The following is a 9508-nucleotide window of genomic DNA, read 5'->3' as shown; positions in this document are numbered from 1 at the left end:
TTGTTCCCATTTAGCGTACAGGAACATCTAGTCATAAGAGCAAAGAACTGCAAAACTTAGGAGTACCTACCTCTGCTAGTTAATTGCTCGGCTATACTTTTGTCTATTGTTTCAGTCGTAGCGTTAGTATAAGATTTCTAACAATTATTTACCAAATCTCACTTTTACAGTCACCTAGCAGCAAACCACAGCTGGTACAAAGTATTAAAACCATCCAAATATTTAGATGTGCCATACAGAACGTATGGAAATATGCTATCAGAGGTGTCCAAGGGGCAGGGAGAGCGCCGGGGGGCGCCACGAGCCCCGGAGCAGACTCGCTGGCAGGACTCGATAGGCGCGCGACTGACTGAATAGACGCTGGCCGGCCGGCCCCTTTGCCCTCCGGGCTGCGTTTGCGCTCCCTCTGCATGGGGCGAGGGGCTGTGAGGGAGCCCAGGGGAGGAGGAGGTGAGGCACTGGGGGGGGCGGGCCGTGCCCCCCGTGTTCCTGCTGGGCTCCGGCTGTTGCAAATATTCTGGTAAAGAAATCAACATTTAATCACAAAGAAGAGTTAGGTTCGATTAAGAAGTAAAATTGTGAAGCATAACGTATAGGATTGTTAAGTTTGAAACGTAGCCATAGAAACTTTAGGAGCTGTGTTATGCGTGACGCTAGGAACCGTAATATTGTTAAAGTTTGAAACAGCTAACCCTAGAGACCTCACCAGGAAGTTACTGGTTTTTCTACGTTCTGTTTCAGGAAACTAAGGAAACCATCGTGGACACCAGTTTGCTGCTTGGAAACCCCCTTACCCTTCCCATCTTGATTTGAGTATCGAAGATGCCAGTCAGCAGAGCCAAGTGTCACTGACCAATGATTGTTTTTAAATAAGAATATTGATAAGGTTATATAATCACAGGACTGATCATTACAAAGGTTAAATTTAAGAACGAGCATAGTATGCGTTTTTATGGAAGGAGCTTAGGTAACAATGACCTGACGGGAAAAGTCTGTAAAAACTGATGGATTTTGATACTAAGTGGGACACGCCTTTGGAGGAGCGATCCCCCGTGTCCCCAGCACTGCGATAAACAAAGTGCCTGCTTCTTAACTTCACGTTGGTGTTAAGGAGTTTTATTCTGGATTTCGGTAACGCTTTTGGCGACCCAGATGGGACCTTGTGAGTGAGACTGGACGAGACGGAGTGTCGATCGAACTCCGGCCGGCACCAAGGTATTGTCGGGGAGAACTGTCACCCTCGACACGCAAAGCTCCTCGCAGCATTCCCTGTAAAAAAGGTAAGGCGCTGCTTCTTTGGAATTTGTTTGGAAAGCCTGCCTGTGAAGCGCGGCGAAAGCTTCGCAGGGTTGGGGCTTGGAGGGTACCCATCTGCAGTGGAAGCCTAGGCGTCTGCCCGTAAGTCATAAGCGGAAGCTATTGCTGGGTTGGACTTTGTGTATTATTTGGGACAGCTGTCGTTTGCATTTGTTTGGTATTTAGTATTTGAATGTATATAAGTATAATGGCATTAGCAAAATTGTTTAAGAATAAGAGTGCAGGAAATAGAACTGCTGATGAAAAGTTGCCAGAAACATCACCGTTGGGATGTTTATTGGCACATTGGGGTGAATTGCAGGAAAAGTGGTAAACAAACAGAACTTTGAGTTATAATACTATATTGCAATTACTGTTGTTTTGTAGGAGAGAGAGTAAATGGAATAAAGTACCACGTGTAGATTTGTTCTTTTTAAGTGAACGTATCTGACGGGAACCGGAGGGAAGTCTCCCAGCAGAACCTCTGGTTACAGCTTGTTACAAATATTCTGATAAGTTAAAATTTTATATAAGCTGGGTTTGATGAAAAAGTAAAGATTGTAGAATATATAGGGGTTTGAAGCTCGCAATGTAGTCATCGAAACTTAGGAACATACAAAATGTGCTGTATACAGTCATAAGAAAATAAGTATTGTCTAAAATAAGTTAACCGTAGAAACTTCGACCGATTTATTAGTTTGTAGCGTTTCGTCCTAAGAAACTAAGAGAGATCGTTATGGATCTTAGTTCTGTTGCTTAGAAACCCCACTTTGATCAAGATTCCAGTTAGTGGAATTAAGTAAGATTAACCAATGAATGTTTTAGTATGAGAATATTGAAAAGGTGGTGTGACTGAGGGCCAATCACTAGAAACGTTAAATTCAAGAATTAACATTGTATGTACTTTTATGTAAATCTAATACATGATGGCGAAAATCATACTGTGCAGAATCACATAAGAGAGGTCAACTATCGGACAAAGTGAAGAAGACTATGGAAGACCACCAGCAGGCTTCTGAAGACCACCAGAGGCTTCACCACGCCTGCGTAGAAGGACATTTACATATGCTAATGATTTATCGGACAGTTGATGATTATGTATGACATTTCCCAGAATTTTAGTGAATATGGATAACAGGTGTGTATTTAACCTGCATGATTAAACTCGACAGGTGCACACACTAGGTGGAGTGATCCCCTGTATGCCCAGCGCCGCAATAAAGCGCGTGCTTCTTAACTTCTCATTGCTGTTAAGGAGTTTTATTCCGGATTTCGGCAACAAGCTGAACTGGGAGAACAGAAAATTGAATTTGAGTTGACACTAGAGTCACCTTTTCAGTTTTAAATACCTTAGAGGGAGAGTTAAGTTTTGAAGAAATTGGTGGTGGTGGTGCAACAAGCGAACGAGAAACTAGACCCTTCTTTAAATCTTTAACGATGAAATTAGGAAAGCAACGGGTCACTCAGCAGTTTTTGTATGTGCCAAATTCTCCTAAATTCCTGTTAAGGAGAGATCTATTTGAGAACTTAAGAGGCAGAAATTAAATTTAAAAATGGAGAGATGAAAATTTTAATTCCAGAAACTAAATGTATCGAAGCAGTGGCTTTGTTGTTGACAGGATGTTTACCGAAAGCAGATTATACCAGTCCAAGTATAATGCTGTCATTCCAGTCGTCTGGACTGGGAAGTTCCTGGTAAATCCAAAAAGCAGAACCTGTGAGAGTTGATTAAAGCCAGGATCGAATCCGGTAAGAATTAAACAATACCTCCCAAAACCAGAAAGTCGGAAAGGGTTAGTAATGGTAATACAAAAATTTTTAAGATACAAATTGTTAATAGAATGTGAATCCAGATATAACACCCCGATCTTGCCTGTTAAAAGGCTGATGAAAAAGATGACAGATTAGTTCAAGACCTCCTCAGAGCAATAAATCAAATGGTACAAGATATTCATCCGGTAGTGGCAAATCCTTATACTTTGTTAACAACCCTAATGGAGAAACGAGAATGGTTCACAGTGTTAGACCGAAAAGATGCCTTTTTCTGTATTCCCTTGGATCCCAATAGTCAAGAGGTTTTTGCTTTGGAATGGGAAAATCCTGAGACTGGGAGAAAAACACAATATACGTGGACAGTCTTGCCTCAAGGCTTTAAGAATAGTCTTACCATTTTTGGAAATCAACTGGCACGAGAATTGGAGATTTGGAAGAAAGAAAATAATCAAGAAATCTTGCTGAAATATACGGATGATCTGTTAATTGTAGCTGAGAAGGAAGAACAATGCCCAAAGTTAACTGTTAACTTTTTGAACTTTTGGGGAATCACTGGATATCGAGTGTCAAAAGAAAAAGCCCAAATAACCCAGAAAGAAGAAACTTATTTGAGTTTTAAAATCCTAAAAGGACAGAGACAATTGGGACCTGAGGGAAAAGAGGGAATGTGTCGTCTCCCCGAACCTAAGACTAAAAACATTAATGACAAGCATTTCCGGGAATGGTTGAGTGGTGTCACCTGTAGATTATAAATTGTGGCTTGCTGGCCTGACCTTTATAGGAGCAGCTCAAAACCTCAAACAATGGATTGGACCGATGCCAAGAAAGCTACTTTCCAAGAATTGAAACAGGCTGTAATAGGGGTGCCAGCCCTAGCGTCTGCCAGATCTCACAAGAGACACTTGAACTTTTTGCTCGTGAAAGAAGAGGTAGAGCTCTGGGTATCCTGGCCCAATATTTAGGGCCAAGTGGGCGAGCTGTGGCCTACTTCTCGAAGCGATTAGATAATGTGAGTCTGGGATGCTCTGGTTGTCCGAGAGCCGTCGCTGCAACTCTGCTACTGATCCAGGAAGCTCGTAAGTTCACCTGAGGACAAAGGATTACTGTACGTTTCCCATATGATAACTGTTGTGCTAAAACGGAAAGGGGGGCACTGGTTATCCCCTAGCAGAATGCTGAAATACCAAGTGGTGGTGTTGCTGGAACAAGATGATGTTTACCTAAAAACTACTACCACCGTTAACCCTGTTGCGTTTTCAACAACTGACCAAGTTAAAGGAGAACTGGAACGTGACTGCTTGCGGGCAATCGCAAGAGTTTACTCCAGCTGACTGGATCTCTGAGATGTGCCACTAGAAGAAACAGATTGGGAACTATATGTCGACGGAAGCGGTTCCATCTGTGAAGGAAAACATCTATCGAGATAGACAATAACTACTGAGGAGGTAATTGCGTTGCCAACTTTGCCTTCGATGATATCTGCCCAAAAGGCTGAATTGATAGCTCTTACTCGAGCTCTGGAACTAAGTCAAGGAAAGCGAGTCAACACTTGGACAGACTCAAAGTATGCTTTTGGAGTAGTACGCGCACATGGAGCGATACGGGGAGAAAGAGGACTGTTATCTGCACCAGGAACCACTGTTCAGCACGCAGAACAAATACTGAAATTGTTAGAAACCATTAAAAAACCAACAGCAGTCACAATAATGCACTGTAAAGCACACCAGTTAGGTAAGACTGGTCCTAACGCAGGTAACCGACTGGCTGATAAAGCTGCTAAAGAGGCTGCAGAAAAAGGCATCCTAGCACTAGTTCCAGAGAAAAGTATAAAATTGCCTAAAGAAACTCCAAATTATAACGAAAAAGATGAAGAATTAATTATTAGATTGCAGGCTAACAAAATGAAACAGGATAGGCCGTAACACCGACAGGTCGAATAATAGTCCCACCCACAATTATAAGAGAAATTGCCCCATTGAACATCACAAAGTATATTGGGAAACAGAAAGTGAAATATGACAAAGATTGTTTAAACAATTATAAGCAGATGTGAAATGTATATGTAAAATTATCCCCGAATCAGTAATAAGATCATCTTTGGGATTATTAAATAAGGAAATTTTTTAGAAGAATATTAGCAAATTGATTTTATAGAATTGCCTTGAAAATAAGGATATATCCTAGTTTTAGTTGATATCTTTACTGGGTGGCCCAAGGCTTTCCCTTGTCGCACCAACAAAGCAAGGGAAGTAGTCAAAGTCTTGCTCAAAGAGATAATACCAAAATATGGGGTGCCTGTAAGAATGTCATCTGACAATGGCCCTCATTTTATAGCAAAGATCATGAGACAAGTTGAGCAAAGTATTATCTATGGATTGAGACTATCACACCCCACATAGACCACAAGCAAGTGTGTGTGTGGGGGGAGAGAGAGAGAGAGAGAGAATGAACTATATCCTTAAGCAACAGTCGAGTAAAATTTGTCAGGAAACCTCACTCCTCACATGGGTTAAAGCATTACCCGTGGCTCTATTAAGAATCAGAGTATAGCCAGAAGAGAAAGAAAAGTCAAGTCTTTATTAAATGTTGTATGAAAGACCATATGAAGAGTCCTATGTTCTGAGTATCTTGAGTGCCTTTGGAGATATGTTTTTAAAAGGTGTTATGATTTCTTTAAGCAATTCTTTTCGAGAACTTTGTCAGTATGTCTCCACAGCTGGACCCTTAGAATTGGACGTAGCAGCGCATCCCTTCCAACCAGGAGATTGAATATATATAAAATCACCGAGAAGTGGAAAGGACCGTATCGAGTCATTTTAACAACACTTGTAGCAGTAAAGGTCTGGGAGAAGAACCTTGGCTTCATTATTCGAGAATAAAGAAAGCACCCAACAAGAAACTGGAAGTCTAAAGAAACTGGCCCTTTAAAACGGAAAATCTATAAGTAAGTTTCACGTTATCTACTTGGGAAAACAGTTGTGTAAAGTTTATAATGTTGGGGTTGCTATTAGGAATATTGTCGAGGGCAATAATCTTTTTGTGTGTTTAGAGGGTGTATGTATTTTTTTTGAGGGGTTCTAAACATGAGATAAACAAAATGAAACAATTATTGTTTGAGCTATTAATCTTGATATTAACCGTTTTTGTAATTTGGATTAAAAAAAATAATCTAGTTTTGTAACTGACTCAAAGTTTTGTAAAGACACAAAATTTAACCTCAGTAACAGCCTGCCTTCCGATTCCAAAGTCAGATGAAAATCTAGTTCCGGGGAGAATACTAACATTGAATTTAACCAAAACTTGAGAAAAGAGGTAGAACAATGAGAATCATTTTAGCAGATTAAATTGGATGGATTTAAAAGGCAATTATTTTTTTTAAATTTGAAAGAAGGAATTATAGCGTTGTGAATTATAATGTTACCAAACCATCCACCTCACGGACAAAAGAATTAATTTACTCGCCCTTCACGAGAAACTTGTACAAGCACCCCTTGGGGCTGTCAGCTGCCAAAACCGTAGAGACAAGTGCAAAAAGGAACTTGGGATCATGTTTAAAATATAAAACGATGTTTAGAACTTACTGGAGTTCCAGGATCCTTGTTAGAGCCACCCAGAGTCGGGACCATCTGTGGAAATTTAGACTGGTTTAGACAACCAGAGAAACATCACACATCCTGAACAGAGCTGTATGAAAGTTTATACTTGCAGCTCCTCTGACCCCAAACTCCAAAGACTTTCTCTAGTAGCTAAAGCTCTAAGATGGGGGTGCATTTGTAGAAAGTATAATAATATTTCACATGATCTTTGGTCCCCTCTTAATAACGGGAAAAATTTAGCTTGGAGTTGACTGCATTAAAGGACAGGTGAAAAGTTCAGGGTTAACTGTTTGGGTGACTAGTGATGCTATATGATCCACTCACCTTTTCATGAAGGAGAAAAGCAAATCGTGGTCTTCAGACTTAATAACTCTATCCTCTCTCTGGAAGAAATCTCCCTTGTGGCCTCGCTCGCTGGTGGACCTGGGGAAATCGAAAAGATGATACCTGGCAATCGCCAAGTCTTAGAACTAAAAGAAGATGGGTATTAAAATCTGTATTTTGACCCCAGTTAACACCTCTTCCGCATCAGATGACTCTTGACATCTTTCACTCAATCAAGGCAGTACCTGCTGCTTCACTTCACCTTGGTGTTGAGGGGTTTGGTTCCGGGTTTCGGTACCACAGCTGTGGGCCGGGGCTGGAGGAGCCGCAGGTGCGGGCAGTGAGGCTGATGGCGACGCCCCCTCTCTGGCAAGGGGAGGGGCTGCCGGGAGCCCAAGCAGGAGCGGAGCGGAGCTGAGCGGTGACCGGGCTGTGGCTGCCCCGAGGGAGAAGGTGAGCGGGGCCGGGTGCCCCTCGGAGCGCGAACGTCGGAGGCGGGGGTGGCCCGGGGGAGGTGGGGGTGCCGAGGCCGGGGGGGAGCCCTGGGGGCTCACAGGGCGGCTGAGAGAACGGGCGCGCGGGGGGGGGGGGGGCGCTGACAGGGCGGCTGAGAGAACGTGCGCGCGGGGGTGCGGGGGGGGGCGCTGACAGGGCGGCTGAGAGAACGGGCGCGCGGGGGTGGGGGGGGGGGGCGCTGACAGGGCGGCTGCGAGAACGGGCGCGCGGGGGTGGGGGGGGGCGCTGACAGGGCGGCTGCGAGAACGGGCGCGCGGGGGTGGGGGGGGGCGCTGACAGGGCGGCTGAGAGAACGGGCGCGCGGGGGGGCTCACCGGGCCCCGTGGCGGGGCTGCGCAGTCGGCCGGCGGGTCCCGGGGAAAACCCCAAGGAGGACGGCGGGGTCCCTGTCGGACGCACGGAGCGGCAGCGGGGCCGCGCCGTGCCGGAGCGGTGGCGGCGGGAGCACGCCGTGGCTACCCGGAGCAGCGCTGGGGGCTCGGCGGGGACTGCCGCTGCGCCGGCGTGGGGAGGTGGGGGGGAACGGAAGCGGCGTCCCCTCGGGGTCAGGCAGCAGGGCAGGCTGCCTCCCGGGGCATGCCGGGAGCTGTAGTTTTCGCGGAGTCGGCGGCCGGGCAGCAGCGTGGCTCTCGGGCGCGGCGTAGTCCTAGCGGCCCCCGTGGCCCCCGTAGTCCGACCAGGTCAGACTCGGGAGCGTTGCCGGTTTCGCGTGGTTTTCCGCGGGCTTCCCGCTGCGCCCGCTCCCTGACCAGCCGTGCGGACGCGATTCCCGGGCACATGCGCCGTGCTTCGCGTGGGGCAGCCCAGCGTTCGCTCGCCGGCGCAGGCGCCGTCCCCGGAGTTTTGTGATGTTGGTAAGCCCATGTCCTTGATAGCTGGGGTTGTGGTTTGCAAGCTTGTGACTCCCACCAAGTTCCCAACAAATTCAAAGGTAGAAATTGTGCATCAGCCCTCCTCGCCCCCTCCGAGCTGGTCTGTTCTCTGTGGTCACCATTAGTAGCCTCGGTTTCCCACCTGTGGTTCTCCACAAACCCAGAGCCTCGCAGCTCCATGCTGAAGGGAGTGGGGAGCTACACACGGAGAAGGCAGAGGCCCGAGTTTGTCTTTTGGGGATGAGAAGTGGGGAGGAACTGCCATAAATGGGACGCATCCCTGCTTGAGGCATGGCTGTTTCAGCTGTGCACATGGAAAATCCTCAGATTTGTTGCATCTACCCCTCCTTTCCATTGACCCCAGGAGAACTGGCTTCCTGTGTCCCCCAAGTTTGTTTACTTCATGCTGCAGTGAAGTGGCTATTTTTCTTCTTTTCTCTGAGGATTTTGTGGATCTGGGAGTGGGAAGGACTGCCTTAATGCTGGCTTTCTCAGCCTACTTCTGGGAAGCCAGGCATATCTGCAGATTAGAGCCGGGGTAGTGGCCCAGACACCTTTTATTCCTCGGAGGGCAGTGGATTTGGGGAGTTAGAGCAAGGCATGCCTGGATGTTGGTCTCCCTGAGGGGAAGGGGGTTTACAGCCAGATGAATGAAAAGCCTCCCACAAGCACTTCTGGGGAAAGGGTTGGGGGGTGGCTTTTGATGTACCCACGGTATTGATGTGGCAGGTGAGCATACATCCCCCTCTTGGCTGGGTGATCTTATGTGGACGCCTGCTGAGCCAGGACTGGAAGCCCCTCTGCACACTTTGGAGGAGCTGGGTGCAGACTGGGGATGTGAGGGCAGTCGTAACAGGGACACAGAGCGGCAGAGAGTCCTGCTCTTTCAGCAGTTAACGGTGCTACCGCATGGTCAAAATCTCAAGTGCACCCGTCCAACCGTGCATTCTCTTTCCTGGGGTTTGTTTATGGGACAAATAAACTGCCCAGTACTAGATGAGAAGGTTGTCTGCACTCCACCTCAAATCAGGTGCATCACCTCTCTGTCAAGAAAGAAGTGTGGGGGTGGGCATAAAAGTAACAGTAACTCCAACATCTGGATTCTTTTTGGCTCTGGGCATGGAGAAGATA

At 46.4% G+C, this 9508-nt stretch overlaps 1 long non-coding RNA gene across 1 annotated transcript; it reads left to right on the top strand.

The window, feature by feature from the left end:
• The first annotated feature begins 2964 nt into the window (after nucleotides 1–2964).
• Nucleotides 2965–6250, top strand: LOC126052870 (uncharacterized). Its single transcript, XR_007510169.1, has 2 exons — nucleotides 2965–3045; nucleotides 5786–6250. It is a non-coding gene; the product is annotated as an uncharacterized LOC126052870 (long non-coding RNA).
• The last annotated feature ends 3258 nt before the right edge of the window (nucleotides 6251–9508 follow it).

Source organism: Accipiter gentilis, chromosome 31 (genome assembly GCF_929443795.1).
Source record: "Accipiter gentilis chromosome 31, bAccGen1.1, whole genome shotgun sequence".
Taxonomy (NCBI): Eukaryota; Metazoa; Chordata; class Aves; order Accipitriformes; family Accipitridae; genus Astur; species Astur gentilis.
Note: the sequence above shows the minus strand (reverse complement) of the source record. Positions and strands in the feature narration are given on the sequence as shown.